At 48.0% G+C, this 15,836-nt stretch overlaps 1 protein-coding gene across 1 annotated transcript in view; it reads left to right on the forward strand.

The window, feature by feature from the left end:
• Positions 1-3,864: 3,864 nt before the first annotated feature.
• Positions 3,865-15,836, forward strand: part of LOC123491324 (ATP-sensitive inward rectifier potassium channel 12-like) — a 44,714-nt gene continuing 32,742 nt past the window's right edge. The window contains exon 1 of the mRNA XM_045221670.1: positions 3,865-4,578. The gene's annotated coding sequence lies outside the window, so the exon portion shown is untranslated. The remainder of the gene's footprint in view (positions 4,579-15,836) is intronic.

Here is a 15,836-nt window from a genome sequence, read left to right on the forward strand (position 1 = left end):
CCCTGCACAGCGAGGGGAGGGGGAGCATAGGTGGGTTTTCTGTGTGTGTGTGTGTGTGTGTATATGTGTGTGTGTGTGTTAATGACTAAGACAAATCTGTGCCCCCACTAAAACCGTATATCTGTCACGATCGTCAGGGAGAGACCAATGCGCAGCGTTGAAGGTGAACATATTTATATTTATTTAATGATCACACGATCAAAACAACAAACGAAAAACGTGACGTCTATGGTTTAAACACAAACCAACACGAACAAGAAACCACAAACACAAAGTGAAAGACAGACAGTTAAATATGGCTCCCAATCAGAGACAACCAGCTGACACTCGTTGCCTCTGATTGGGAGTCACTCAGGCCAACATAGAAATACAAACATAGAATTACACACCCTGGCTCAACATAACAGTGTCCCCAGAGCCAGGGCGTGACAGTACCCCCCCCTAAAGGCGCGGACTCCGACCGCGCCAACTAAATACCACAGGGGAGGGACCGGGTGGGCACTCCGCCTTGGCGGCGGATCCGGCTCCGGGCCTGATCCCCACTCCCTCTCCAACCCCCCAAAGTACCCCTGATCCGGTCTGGCCCCGCTGGCCGGAGCTGGACTGCACACTGATGGAGCGGATTGCTCTAGCTCCGGCGTAACGCATCTGACCGGTGCCGGACCAGGCACCAGTGGAACAGGCACGGGCCGTGCCGGACCGACGACGCACACCACTGGCTTGGTGTGGGGAACAGGCACGGGCCGTGCTGGACTGACGACGCACACCACTGGCTTGGTGTGGGGAGCAGGAGCGGGCCGGACAGGGCTGACGAAACGCACCACAGACTTGGTGCGGGGAGCAGGAATGGGCTGGACTGGGCTGGCGACGCGCACCACAGACTTGGTGCGGAGAGCAGGAACGGGCCGGACAGGGCTGACGAAACGCACCACAGACTTGGTGCGGGGAGCAGGAATGGGCCGAGCCGGGCTGACGAAACGCACCACAGACTTGGTGCGGGGAGCAGGAATGGGCCGAGCCGGGCTGACGAAGCGCACCACAGACTTGGAGCGGGGAGCAGGAACGGGCCGAGCCGGGCTGACGAGACGCACCACAGACTTGGTGCGGGGAGCAGGAATGGGCCGGACTGGGCTGGCGACGCGCACCACAGACTTGGTGCGGAGAGCAGGAACGGGCCGGACAGGGCTGACGCAAACGCACCACAGACTTGGTGCGGGAGCAGGAACAGACCGGACCGTACTGGAGACACACACCACTGGCCCTACACCGGGATCTGAACGGGCCGGACCGGACTGGTAACACACCCCAGTACCTCTCGCCGTGCCTCTCCACCTTCCATCCCCTCTTCGACCAGTGGCCCCCGTAACCTGGCGGCCTCCTCTGCCAACCCGCTGGACCGCTCTATCGCGGCCTCCTGCTGCCCCGACGTCGTGAGCTCCCCCCTAAAAAAATTCTGGGGGTCTCTCCTCCCCGTGGGCCAGGCCTCTATCGTTCTCGCCCAACTCTCGCTCCTCTGTCTCCAACTCCAGCCATTCTGCTCTTCATTAGGCTTGACCCAGTCGAAACTCTTCCTCCACTGTTCCCAAGTCCATCCACTCTGCTCTTTACAAGGCTGGACCCAGTCGAGGTTGCTACGGAGATCTGCAAGCGATTCCCCAGGCAATGAATCCTGGACACGCTGCTTGGTCCAGTTTTGGTGGTTTCTTCTGTCACGATCGTCAGGGAGAGACCAATGCGCAGCGTTGAAGGTGAACATATTTATATTTATTTAATGATCACACGATCAAAACAACAAACGAAAAACGTGACGTCTATGGTTTAAACACAAACCAACACGAACAAGAAACCACAAACACAAAGTGAAAGACAGACAGTTAAATATGGCTCCCAATCAGAGACAACCAGCTGACACTCGTTGCCTCTGATTGGGAGTCACTCAGGCCAACATAGAAATACAAACATAGAATTACACAACCTGGCTCAACATAACAGTGTCCCCAGAGCCAGGGCGTGACAATATCCAATTTCGGAAAACATCTCTGTCTTGTCCCTATCAAATCTCAAAACATGCTTGATGGTTTATCATCCATGATGCGCATTTCATAAATGTTAAACATTCTCCAGTGAAGTCATTCATGTAAAAGCCTCGCCAATTCTTGCGATTTCAATATTACAATTCACTTGACTCTCATAATGTTAGCTGACACAAGAATTGTAATTGCAATGCTGCTTACCGCCACACGCTCTCCTTATCATATTGAGGCATTTTGAAAATGTAACTTTTTCAGGGCCAATACTGTATGTGAAACCTCACTGTATTCTAGCTGGAGTTGTGATCTCCAGCGTTCCCTCTCACTCTTATGTAAGGGGGGTTGTGTAACAATTATGGGTACATTTCTATTTGGGATATGGCCTCACCTCCCAAACACTCCTCACTGAGCAAGAAAGGTCAAATCATCCACAGGGATTGCCCGGACAGGGGGTGAAGAGGAGGGTGGTGGGGGCGGACAGGGGATAGGGAGGCGGACAAGAGGGTAGGGGTGGACCGGGGGGAAAGGGAGGGGGGTTGGCAGGGGTATGGGGTTGGACAGCAGGTAAGGGGGAAGGCAGGGGGTAGAGGGGTTGACAGGGTATAGCTAGAGGTGGAAAGGGAGTAGGGGTCGACACAGGGTAGCTAGGAAGCAGACAAGGAGCAGGGGGCAGGGGAGTAGACAAGTGCTAAAGGGGAATAGCGGGCAGAAGGTAGGGCTGGACAGGGTGCAGCTAGGGGGCGGACAGGGGATAGGGGGGAACCCATAAGGACTAGTTTAACCCCCCCCCACACACACACACACACAAACCACTGGGCTTGGTTTTCCTGATGCAAAAAAGCACATGCATTGAGCAAAATAACATTTGAAATAGACGGTATGGCATATTATATTATCCAAGGCAAGTTTGGACACACATCAGTGTCACAACTCCTATACTTAGACACCCTCTCGCTCCTTCTCTATTTGCGCTCACTTGCGCACACACACACCCTGTGATGCTCGGGAGATTATGATTAATTACGCTGTGAGATCATGGATGACTTATTAGAGTCTCTCTGTGTGTGCGTGCGAGTGTGTGTGTGTGTGTGTGTTTTGTAGGGCCCTATTCTGTCAGTGGCACAATCTGCTCCTCATGGTATATAATCCAGACTACCTGTCAGTTGCCTCTCTGGGATTACTAACAGATACAGCTCTCCTAGCACTGACACACACACACACACACCCATGCACACACACACACACACACTCACACTCACTCTCATACAGCACTGAAAATGATGGTGCAACCCCTCGTGTTTGATTACTGTAAGATATTAATAGAACAAGACCACACCACCTTAACCCCAAGAGTTTTCAAGGTGGCGGCGTAACACAAACGCATGCACGGACATGCATGCACACACACACACACACACACACACAAACAATCTATGCAAGTTTAAACTGGCAACAAGAAATCAACCAACACATGTATGACTACAGCAACAGGTAGTGCAGGTAATGGACTGTGTGTGTAAGTGTGTGTAGTTTATGTGTATAAACTTGTGTATGTTTTGGATTCTGCGATATTATAATGAATATGTATATGTATGGTGTTAAGGTCAGTGAAAATGTGTGTTACTTAATGTGTGTTCAGTTGTTTGTGTGTACACTGAGCATCAGGCTGCCTCTCAGTGCCAACGCAGTTCTTCGGGAGCGGACAAGCGCATAGTCTGCAAATGCCAACTACAGTGACACAGACGGAAAGGGAGAGAAAGAAAGAGAGAGGGAGGTAGAGAGAGTGGGGGCGGTGAGCAACAGTGAGTGAGCGAGAGAGAGAACTGCAGCGGAACTGGATCAGATAGCAGAGATAGAGAGAAAGAGACAGACAGAGACAGATAATGAAGAGAGGGTGACTGTATGGATTGGACAAGGTTGGGGGAAACTTTGATTTAAACGAGTTAATCCCTCCAGAGAGAGAGAGAGAGAGAGAGAGAGAGAGAGAGAGAGAGAGAGAGAGAGAGAGATCCCCAAAGAACGTTCAGAACGGAATATCATGCTTTTTGTTTCTCCAGAAAATTGTTACCTAGCGTGGTTTCCTTTGGGGGTTCTGGTCCTTTCCGAAGGGCTACTTTCCTTCCCAATTTTCCCATCTATCTATTTCTGAAAAGGAGAGTTCACAGAAAGAACCCAGGGCACCTATCGAGTGCGTCTTGGTGGAACAGGTGTTGTGTTGTGCAGCGGTACGGTCCCTGTCCTGTCACTGTGTTGTGCGGACACTTTTCCTGAACGGAGAAAGAGACCAGTGACGACCAGGACCAATCGAGATGAAGAACCTCAGCGGGTTTTTCCGGTTCCGCCTCACTCGGATGGAGTGGTTCTACCCATAAAGGATCTGAAGAGAATTAGCCAGAACCCAGCAGAGAACATGCTACAGTTTGGCTAAAGCACCTTAGCGAGCAGAGGGGGAACTGGAAAACCTCTGTGGAACCTCTATACCTCTGTTCTAGAGCAGTTGGAGAAATGGAACTTTAACTGGAACAAATAGGGATCATCACATCACAAGGTAAGCAGCTGGACTATCAGACTGGCATTGATTGACACCTGTAATGGAATTAATTCACCACCTCTTTCTTCAACAGCTGTCTAGTGCAGATTCGTTACCCTGAAAATCTGATAACTGACGTTTTGAATGTAGCTTACATTCGCTGTTAAAATAACAGTTGTTGTACAGACATACACGTTTATAATCATGTTATGATAAACATGCATATTGTTCTGAGGGCCGGAAAGGGTCAGAGAGGAGTATGAATATCTCTGGTATGGTTCGCTGCTGGCATCCTAGCAACGGTATTGAGCAGCTATAGTGTGAACCACACCAGTCGGCACAGATTAGGTTTTATACCTGCTCCCAACCTGCTGTGTATCTGGGACATAACGCATTGAACCTGGGGCAACATGCCAATGCTTAAACTGTTCTAAAACTGTTCTGAACATGCATGGGTCTAATGGGAATACACTGATGAGACAACTGAGGAGGACAGATATTGAATTCATAGTCACATATAGGTACAGTTAACTAGGCTATTAGTAAATAGAGTCATTCTCCTCTCAATAAACATTCTAGACTAGACAATTTCACCAGGAATCAATGTTTCAAAGGCAATCATTTTCAGTAGCTGGAGAAATTATATTCTTCCTGGGATAATTTTTTATAAAAAAATATATAAAATATATATATACAGTTTGACACACCTATTCATTCCAGGGTTTTTCTTTACTTTTACTATTTTGTACATTGTAGAATAATAGTGAAGACATCAAAACTATGAAATAACACATATGGAATCATGTAGTAACCAAAAAAGTGTTAAACAAATCAAAAATATATTTATATTTGAGATTCTTCAAAGTTGCCCGCCTTTGCCTTGATGACAGCTTTGCACACTCTTGGCAATCTCTCAACCATCTTCATGAGGTAGTCACCTGGAATGCTTGAAGAAGTTCCCACATATGCTGAGCACTTGTTGGCTACTTTTCCTTCACTCTGCGGTCCAACTCATCCCAAACCATCTCAATTGGGTTGAGGTCGGGTGATTGTGGAGACCAGGTCATCTGATGCAGCACTCCATCACTCTCCTTCTTGGTCAAATAGCCCTTACACAGCCTGGGGGTGTGTTTTGGGTCATTGTCCTGTTGAAAAACAAATGATAGTCCCACTAAGCGCAAACCAGATGGGATGGTGTATCGCTGCAGAATGCTGTGGTAGCCATGCTGGTTAAGTGTGTCTTGAATTCTAAATAAATCACAGACAGTGTCACCAGCAAAGCACCCGCACACCATCACACCTCCTCCTCCATGTTCCTGTGGCGGTCCTCATGAGAGCCAGCTTCATCATAGCTCTTGATGGTTTTTGCGACTGCACTTGAAGAAACGTTCAGTTCTTGAAATGTTCCGTATTGACTGACCTTCATGTCTTAAAGTAATGATGGACTGTCGTTTCTCTTTGCTTATTTGAGCTGTTCTTGCCATAATATGGACTTGGTCTTTTACCAAATAGGGCTGTCTTCTGTATACCACCCCTACTGTGACGAGTACTGAGTATACGAAGAGGCAATACGCAGACGCATGAATTAACAAGGTCAAGGTTTACTAAACAATGACAAAGAGAAATAACAAAGATAGAGTAAACGACACAAAGCTAAACAATCACACACAACATCATCCAAAACATTCCAGGGCTAAATAGGGGTGGTGATGAGATGATGATGTGCAGGTGTGCTGGACGTGATTAGGGTGCTTTGGGTTTCCATTCCGGTGTTGCCGAGGTGGTGCGCTCAGACCGGTGGCTCAGTAGACCGGCGAATCAGAGCGCCGGAGGGGAGCAACGGGAGGAGACGTGACAGTACCCCCCCCCCCACCCCGAGGACAAGGAGCGGGACGGTTAGGGCGGCGACGGTGGATGTCCCGAATTAGATTGGGGTCCAGAACGTCCCCAGCCGGAACCCAGCTCCTCTCCTCAGGACCATACCCCTCCCAGTCCACCAGGTAATGGAGCCTTCCCCCACGGAACCTGGAGTCCAGCACGTCCCTCACCGCAAATGCCGGACTCCCATCAATGTCCAGGGGCGGAGGAGGCGTACACCGGGGGACAGCATCCGCCAGAGGACAAGGAACCACCTGCCTGAGGAGAGACACATGAAAAGTGGGTGAGACACGGTAGTGAGGGAGAAGGAGCAGCCGGTATGATACCTCATTTATCCACCGGAGGACCTTAAATGGCCCCACACACCGGGGGCTCAGATTCTTGCAGCGCAGGTGGAGAGTTTTTTTTTTTGTGGACAGCCAGACACGATCCCCAGGCTGGAATACAGGGGCCTTACTGCGGTGGCGGTGGACTTGGTCCTTCTGCCGACGATTGGACCTCTGGAGATGGACATGGGCGGCGTCCCAGACCTGTCTGGCCCTGTGGAACCACTCACCAACAGCGGGCGCATCGGTCTGGCTGGGTGTCCAAGGGGCCAGGGCCGGCTGGTACTCCAGGACGCACTGGAAGGGAGTGAGCCCTGTGGAGGAGTGATTGAGCTCCTCTGTAGCTCAATTGGTAGAGCATGGCGCTTGTAACGCCAGGGTAGTGGGTTCGATCCCCGGGACCACCCATACGTAAAAATGTATGCACACATGTCTGTAAGTCGCTTTGGATAAAAGCGTCTGCAAAATGGCATATTATAATTATAATAATAATTATTCTGCCCAAGGAAGAAACCTCGCCCACTCACCCTGCGGGTCCTGACAGTGGCAATGAAGAAACCTCCCCAGCTCCTGGTTCATGCGCTCCACCTGCCCATTCGACTGAGGCCTATACCCGGAAGTGAGGCTGGCCGTGGCCCCGATCTTCTCCAGGAAAGCCTTCCACACTCGGGAGGTGAATTGGGGGCCACGGTCCGATACGATGTCCTCTGGAAGTCCATAATGCCGGAAGACCTGTTGGAACAGGATCTCAGCGAACTGGAGAGCAGAAGGAAGACCAGTTAGTGGCAAAAAACAGCATGATTTGGAGAACTGATCTACAACCACCATGACTGTGGTGAAGCCGTCAGAACGTGGAAGGTCGGTGACAAAGTCTATGGACAAGTGTGACCAAGGAACTAGCTTGCCTGCCGGGGCGTTCTGAGGTGTCTTCGTTTGGGCACATACGGAACAGGAGTTGTCGTAGCGGGAGACATCAGAAGCCAAGGTGGGCCACCAGTATTTCTGGGCTAGAGAATGCAGGGTGCGCATAATACCAGAGTGCCCTGCCGTAAGGGTGGTGTGCGTCCAGATCAGCAGGCGGTCCCGGACACTGGTGGGTACACACATGCGCCCCGGAGGGGCGTTGACAGGTGCTGGGTCTTCCTGAGCTGCCAGGCGGATGTGTTCGTCCACATCCCATACGACAGGAGCAACAATGAGAGACGAGAGCAGGATAGGATCCCCCAGATCCGTCCTTTCTCCGGGATGGTGCATCCTGGAGAGTGCGTCGGCCTTCATTCTGGGATCCTGGGCGGTAGGACAGAGTGAATTGGAAGCGAGTTAGAAATTGGGCCCACCTGGCTTGACGAGAGTTCATCCGTTTTGCTGCCTGTATGTGCTCCAAATTCCTGTGTTCAGTAAGAATCCGGAATGGATGGACTGCGCCCTCCAGCCAGTGTCTCCATTCCTCCAGAGCTAGGACCACCGCCAACAGCTCCCTGTCTCCAACTCCATAGTTCCTCTCTGCGGGGGTAAGCTTTTTCGAGAAAAAGGCACAGGGATACATTTTTTCTGGCTTACCTTGCCGCTGAGAGAGGACCGCACCCACGCCCTCCTCCGATGCGTCCACCTCCAGGATGAAAGGACGAGATGGATCTGGGTGTTTTAGGATGGGCGCTGTGGTGAACCTCTTCTTCAGCCTCTTGAAGGCAGTGTCAGCCTCAGGGTTCCAGGCCAGCTTCTGAGGCCCACCCTGATGAAATGCCGGTGGAAATTAGCAAAGCCCAGGAAGCTTTGTAGGCCCTTGATGGTGGTGGGAACTGGCCATGACCTGACAGCGTCCGTCTTCACTCCTACCATGAACACCCCCTGAGGACTGATCCGGTATCCCAGGAAGGAGATGGCCTGTTGGTGGAATTCGCATTTCTCCCCCTTCACCAACAGGCTGTGTTCCCGGAGGCGGAGTAGGACAGCTCGGATGTCCCTGACGTGCTCCTCGAACGTAGCCGAGTAGATCAGGATATCGTCGATGTACACCACCACCTGTCTACTCTGCATGTCCTGGAACACGTCATTGACGAAGGACTGGAACACAGATGATGCGTTGGTGAGGACGTAGGGCATGACGCAGTATTCCTAGTGGCTGAGGTAGTGCTGAATGCCGTCTTCCACTCGTCTCCTTCCCGGATTCAGATCAGGTTGAATGCACTCCTCAGGTCCAAGTTGGTAAAGTACCGGGCCCCTCGTAGCTGCTCAATGGCCGAAGGAACCAGAGGGAGGGGGTACCGGTACTTGGTGGTGACTGCGTTCAGCCCCCAGTAGTCAATGCATGGTCTCAGTCCTCAGTCCTCTCAGTTCAGGGTCTCCGCCACATAATTCTCCATGGCCTCAGTCTCTGCCATGGAAAGGGGGTAAATGCGACTCTTCGGGGGGTGTTGTCCCTCCAGCAGGTCAATGGCGCAGTCCCAGGGCCTGTGAGGAGGGAGACACATAGCCTTTAATGAAGAGAAGACATCGGAGAGATCTACGTACTTACGTGGAATGTTGGGCTGGAGGGCGGACTCCGGACTCTCCACTGACGTGGAACAACAAACCACCTCCTATCACGAAACGATTGCAGGCAGGTCTTCCGGCATGAGGTGGACCAGGCTGTGATCCTCTTGGTGCTCCAATTGATGGTGGAGTTGTGTAGTCTGACCCAGGGCAATCCCAAGACGATCCAGTGAAGGGGTGACGTGATGATGTGGAATGACAGCTCCTCGTGGTGCTCCGGTAGTGTGGGAATGGTGATGGTGATGGGGAGAGTGATGTGCATAATGGTGCCTGATCCAAGGGGTTTATTGTCCAGTGAGGTGACGTGTAGCGGAGATGGCCGTGGCACGGTGGGCAACCCCCATTCAGAGACCAGCTCCCTATCTATAAGGTTCCCCGCTGATCCGGAATCTATCATTGCGGTAGAAAACGGAATGGAAGGAATAACCTGTCACCGTTATGGGAACTAAAAACAATCGTTTTGTGATAGGAGCTGACGTAACACTCACAGAGCGGCGACGGGAGTCATACCGCCTAGATAGGGAGCCACCAGGAGATTTGTGGTTCGTGGTGGTGTAGGGTGTGCTCACCATGGGGTGAGGACTCGGATGCAGGGCGGCTTCCATAGCTCAGATGGGGTGAGCGTCGAGGCTCCGGGAGGTGTTGGGAATGCCATCTCTCTCTCAACTTGTGGTCAAGACAGATGGACGTGCTGATGAGGGTATCAAGGTCCATCTCATTGTCTCGACATGCGAGTACCGTCTTAATGTCCTCCCGTAAGCCTCTCTTGAAGGCCGTGCGCAGAGCACGCTCATTCCAGCCGGAAGACGGCGCCACCGTGCGAAAGCTCAGAGCGTACTCGGACGCGGGCCCCTCTCTCTGTTGTAGATGGAGGAGATGCTCACCCCCGTCCTTTCCCTCCGTGGGATGATCAAACACCGCCCTGAACCTAGCAAGGTAGGTGGGGTAGGGAAGTGCCACTCCCTCCTCTCCTTCCCAGACTGCCGTGGCCCAATCCAGCCTTTCCTTTAAGAAGAGAAATCACAAGCACTATCCTGGCTTGGTCAGATGGATATGTCCCAGGCTGACGCGCCAGATAAAGGGAAACCTGTACCAGGAAGCCGCTACATTTAGTAGTTTTACCGTCATAGCGCTCCGGTAGGGCGAGGGTTCCCGCAGGAGTGGGTGATAGCACGGGAACAGGTGGATTGGGGGCACTCGCCGCTCCCTGAGGTGGAACCGGAGCGCTGGGCAGATTATGCAGAGTTTGGAGCACTTCCTGCATGGCGCCGTTCAACTGGGCAAGCTGCTGCTGGTGCTGGTCGAGGCACTGGGAAACTCCTGCTGCATCCATTTTCATTTGGTATGTGATTCTGTGACGAGTACTGAGTATACGAAGAGGCAGGATGCAGACGCAGGAATTAACAAGTTCAAGGTATAGTAAACAATGACAAAGAGAAATAACAAATATAGAGTAAACGACACGAAGCTAAACAATCACACACAACATCATCCAGAACAGTCCAGGGCTAAATAGGGGTGGTGATGAGATGATGAGGTGCAGGTGCGCTGGAGGTGATTAGGGTGCGTTGGGTTTCCATTCCGGTGTTGCCGAGGTGGTGCGCTCAGACCGGTGGCTCAGTAGACTGTCGAATCAGAGGGCCGGAGGGGAGCAACGGGAGGAGACGTGACACCTACCTTGTCAAAACACAACTGATTGACTCAAACGCACTAAGAAGTGCGTGGTCCTCTGTAGCTCAGCTGGTAGAGCACGGCGCTTGTAACGCCAAGGTAGTGGGTTCGATCCCTGGGACCACCCATACACAAAAAAATATGTATGCACGCATGACTGTAAGTCGCTTTGGATAAAAGCGTCTGCTAAATGGCATATTATATTATATTATTATAAGGAAATAAATTCCACAAATTAACTTTTAACAAGGCACACCTGTTAATTGAAATGCATTCCAGGTGACTACTTCATGAAGCTGGTTGAGAGAATGCCAAGAATGTGCAAAGCTGTCATCAAGGCAAAGGGTGGCTACTTTGAAGAATCTCAAATATAAAATCTATTTTGATTTGTTTAACACTTTTTTGGTTACTACATGATTCCATATTTGTTATTTCATAGTTTTGATGTCATCACTATTATTCTGCAATGTAAAAAATAGTAAAAACAAAGAAAAACCCTGGAATGAGTAGGTGTGTCCAAACTTTTGTCTGGTACTGTATATCAATTAAACATTATAACATTTTCAAAATATTAATTTCTCCCAGGAAAAACATTATTGAATATTTCTTATGGTTTTGGAGCTGTTTGATCCAAACATTTTGAGTAAATAACAGTACATACTTTTTTTGTTTAGCTCATTGAAAGATGAATAATCAAAATAAAGGTGATGTACTGTATCATGCATGTTTTCCCACTATTAAAAGCAGAACTATAGCCCACTCACTTGATATTACTGATATATTTCTAGATTTATATACAGTATTTCTTTACCAAATATTGTTATTACTCACTCACCACTATTTTGTTCGATCACTGAAATAAGCAAATGGTTGTCAGTTACATCAGAAATTTAAATAAGTACCTGAAAATGCCATGTACCAGCACTATACGCACATATGTCTGTCCTGTAATACATACAGTGGGGAAAAAAAGTATTTAGTCAGTCACCAATTGTGCAAGTTCTCCCACTTAAAAAGATGAGAGAGGCCTGTAATTTACATCATAGGTACACGTCAACTATGACAGACAAAATGAGGAAAAAAAATCCAGAAAATCACATTGTAGGATTTTTAATGAATTTATTTGCAAATTATGGTGGAAAATAAGTATTTGGTCAATAATAAAAGTTTCTCAATACTTTGTTATATACCCTTTGTTGGCAATGACACAGGTCAAACATTTTCTGTAAGTCTTCACAAGGTTTTCACACACTGTTGCTGGTATTTTGGCCCATTCCTCCATGCAGATCTCCTCTAGAGCAGTGATGTTTTAGGGCTGTCGCTGGGCAACACGGACTTTCAACTCCCTCCAAAGATTTTCTATGGGGTTGAGATCTGGAGACTGGCTAGGCCACTCCAGGACCTTGAAATGCTTCTTACGAAGCCACTCCTTCGTTGCCCGGGCGGTGTGTTTGGGATCATTGTCATGCTGAAAGACCCAGCCACGTTTCATCTTCAATGCCCTTGCTGATGGAAGGAGGTTTTCACTCAAAATCTCACGATACATGGCCCCATGCATTCTTTCCTTTACACGGATCAGTTGTCCTGGTCCCTTTGCAGAAAAAACAGCCCCAAAGCATGATGTTTCCACCCCCATGCTTCACAGTAGGTATGGTGTTCTTTGGATGCAACTCAGCATTCTTTGTCCTCCAAACACGACGAGTTGAGTTTTTACCAAAAAGTTCTATTTTGGTTTCATCTGACCATATGACATTCTCCCAATCCTCTTCTGGATCATCCAAATGCACTCTAGCAAACTTCAGACGGGCCTGGACATGTACTGGCTTAAGCAGGGGTACACGTCTTGCACTGCAGGATTTGAGTCCCTGGCGGCGTAGTGTGTTACTGATGGTAGGCTTTGTTACTTTGGTCCCAGCTCTCTGCAGGTCATTCACTAGGTCCCCCCGTGTGGTTCTGGGATTTTTGCTCACCGTTCTTGTGATCATTTTGACCCCACAGGGTGAGATCTTGCGTGGAGCCCCAGATCAAGGGAGATTATCAGTGGTCTTGTATGTCTTCCATTTCCTAATAATTGCTCCCACAGTTGATTTCTTCAAACCAAGCTGCTTACCTATTGCAGATTCAGTCTTCCCAGCCTGGTGCAGGTCTACAATTTTGTTTCTGGTGTCCTTTGACAGCTCTTTGGTCTTGGCCATAGTGGAGTTTGGAGTGTGATTGTTTGAGGTTGTGGACAGGTGTCTTTTATACTGATAACAAGTTCAAACAGGTGCCATTAATACAGGTAACGAGTGGAGGACAGAGGAGCCTCTTAAAGAAGAAGTTACAGGTCTGTGAGAGACAGAAATCTTGCTTGTTTGTAGGTGACCAAATACTTATTTTCCACCATAATTTGCAAATAAATTCATTAAAAATCCTACAATGTGATTTTCTGGAAAAAAAATTCTCAATTTGTCTGTCATAGTTGACGTGTACCTATGATGAAAATGACAGGCCTCTCTCATCTTTTTAAGTGGGAGAACTTGCACAATTGGTGGCTGACTAAATACTTTTTTTCCCCACTGTACGTGTTCAGGTCCAATCATATAGTGCACGCATACTCATAAATGTCTCTATTCCTAGGTGTCAGCTGGTCTGAATGGGGATTCAGTTAAAATCAATGGATCAACAGAAACAGCTTCCATTTAGTCATTTATTGTACTTTTTAGTTTTAGTTGATCATCTGGTGAAAAATGTGTGATTACTGAATCACTGTATACTGTAGATTGAGATCAGCAAGGTGGTTTATTAGGAGTCTATCTGGATCAGGGCAAAACTTACCCCATGAGCTGTTTTGATTGTCTTTCATTTACAGCGGCAGTTGCAATATCAACCAATAACAAATTACTGTACATAATGATTTCTAGTTCGAATAGACAAGTATTTACATGACAGATTTTTCAGATACTCACAAACGTAAGTGGAATTCATTACATACAGCTTCAAAATATTTCTGAGACCTTCACAGAAGTTAAAATTGTTGGAAAATGTCTGTTTCTGTTTCATACAATTAACATTTAATGAGTGTGCCACTTCACATTTCACAAAATGTAATAGAATTTGTAGATGTATTCTTGGACAGTTGTTTGAACAGTTAAATTAGTGTGTGTTTCTGTTGCTTGCTATCATCACCACCACCATCCAACACCATACCAAGACCAGTGCTGTACTCTCTTTCCCTCTTAGTCTACAGCAATAGCAGCACACACGCGCTCCCCCCTCTCCCTCCCTCCCGTTTCACAGTTTATTTCTGCCCCAAACCTGCCAGTTTCCAACACCAGCCGGCTGTATCGGAGTCACAAGCGTCCGAGCACCTTGGCGCGATCGCCTTCATAACGAAACAATCAGGTTTTGTTGCACGGCAGTGGGAAAGCCAATCAATTAGACGATGATGCTTCCAAGCTATGAACTATGGGTAAAGAGCATCTGGCTGGTGGTGGGGTTGTGATGACAAATTGCACCTTATTCCCTAAAGTAGTGCACTAAATAGGGAATATGGTGCCATGTGTCGACAAAGCATAACGAGTGTCTCATCAATTATCAATCTTTCTTGGGAACATACAGTGCCTTCAGAATGTATTCACACTTTTTTTGTGTTACAAAGTGGGATTGAAATGGATTTCACAGTCATTTTTTGTCAACAATCTACACAAAATACACTGTAATGTCCAAGTTGAAGAAATGTTGTAACATTTGTTAAAAAAATTATGAATTGTAAAACAGCAATATATCTTGATTAGATAAGTATTCAACACACTGAGTTAGTACATGTTTGGCAGCGATCACAGCTGTGAGTCTTTCTGGGTAAGTCTAAAAGCTTTGCACACCTGGATTGTACAATATTTGGACCCTATTCGATCCCGCTTTAAATGACGTTCAGCTTATAAAAGTGATGTCATCTTAGTCACATTACACCTAATCTCTTTCCCACACACTTCTGCCTAAATGTGTGACGGGTCTGGTGGACCAACGCATCAAACTTGGCTTTCATTAGTTAGGGTTAGGTTTAAAATAAAAGTTTAAGAAGATAAACTGTAGAAATGGGCAGGGTTTAGCAATAATTAGGACTTTTGACTGTGTTAAGTAGTGACGAGGACAAATACTTTACTCAGTAAGGTAACTCCTTCAGAACTCTATGGTCACTCCCACTAAGGCCATCTTTGAATGGTTGATATCCCAGGCTTATATTGTTGTGTGTTCAATAGCCTGCGGACAACATTACACCAAGAAACACTTACCTTGAACCCCCAACCTAAAGAAATTGAAAGTGTCTTTCTTCTGGAACCAAGTTACATGTTCCTCAGTACACAAACATGCACACAACAAAAACGAGCCAAACCGCACAGTGCTGGGCCCAGTCAGGTCATTGACACATATACCCACTCCCCTGCTGAAAGATCAGCCACAAAATGTTGGCACCATTGTAACAGGTTGTAATCAAACCCTGGTCTGCAGCATGGGAACAGAAGAGGAATACCTGGTGCGGTAGTCTCAAATTGGACTCCTCCAAATCATCTTGGTTCTGACAAATACACACACATACAATGGAAATAGTCCGGGTAGCCATTTGGTTAGCTGTTCAGGAGTCTTATGTCTTAGTTTGAAGTGAGACCTCTTCGATCATTCATAACACATCCATAAAGACTCTATATCGCATGATGCTATACTTACTATAAAGTCAGACACCTTTGGTCATTCATAACACATACAGTATCTCACAAAAGTGAGTCCACCCCTCACATTTTTTTAAATATTTGAGTATATATTTTCATGTGACAACACTGAAGAAATGACACTTTGCTACAATGTAAAGTAGTGAGTGTACAGCTTGTA

This window comes from Coregonus clupeaformis, chromosome 7, assembly GCF_020615455.1.
Source record: "Coregonus clupeaformis isolate EN_2021a chromosome 7, ASM2061545v1, whole genome shotgun sequence".
In the NCBI taxonomy this organism is placed as follows: domain Eukaryota; kingdom Metazoa; phylum Chordata; class Actinopteri; order Salmoniformes; family Salmonidae; genus Coregonus; species Coregonus clupeaformis.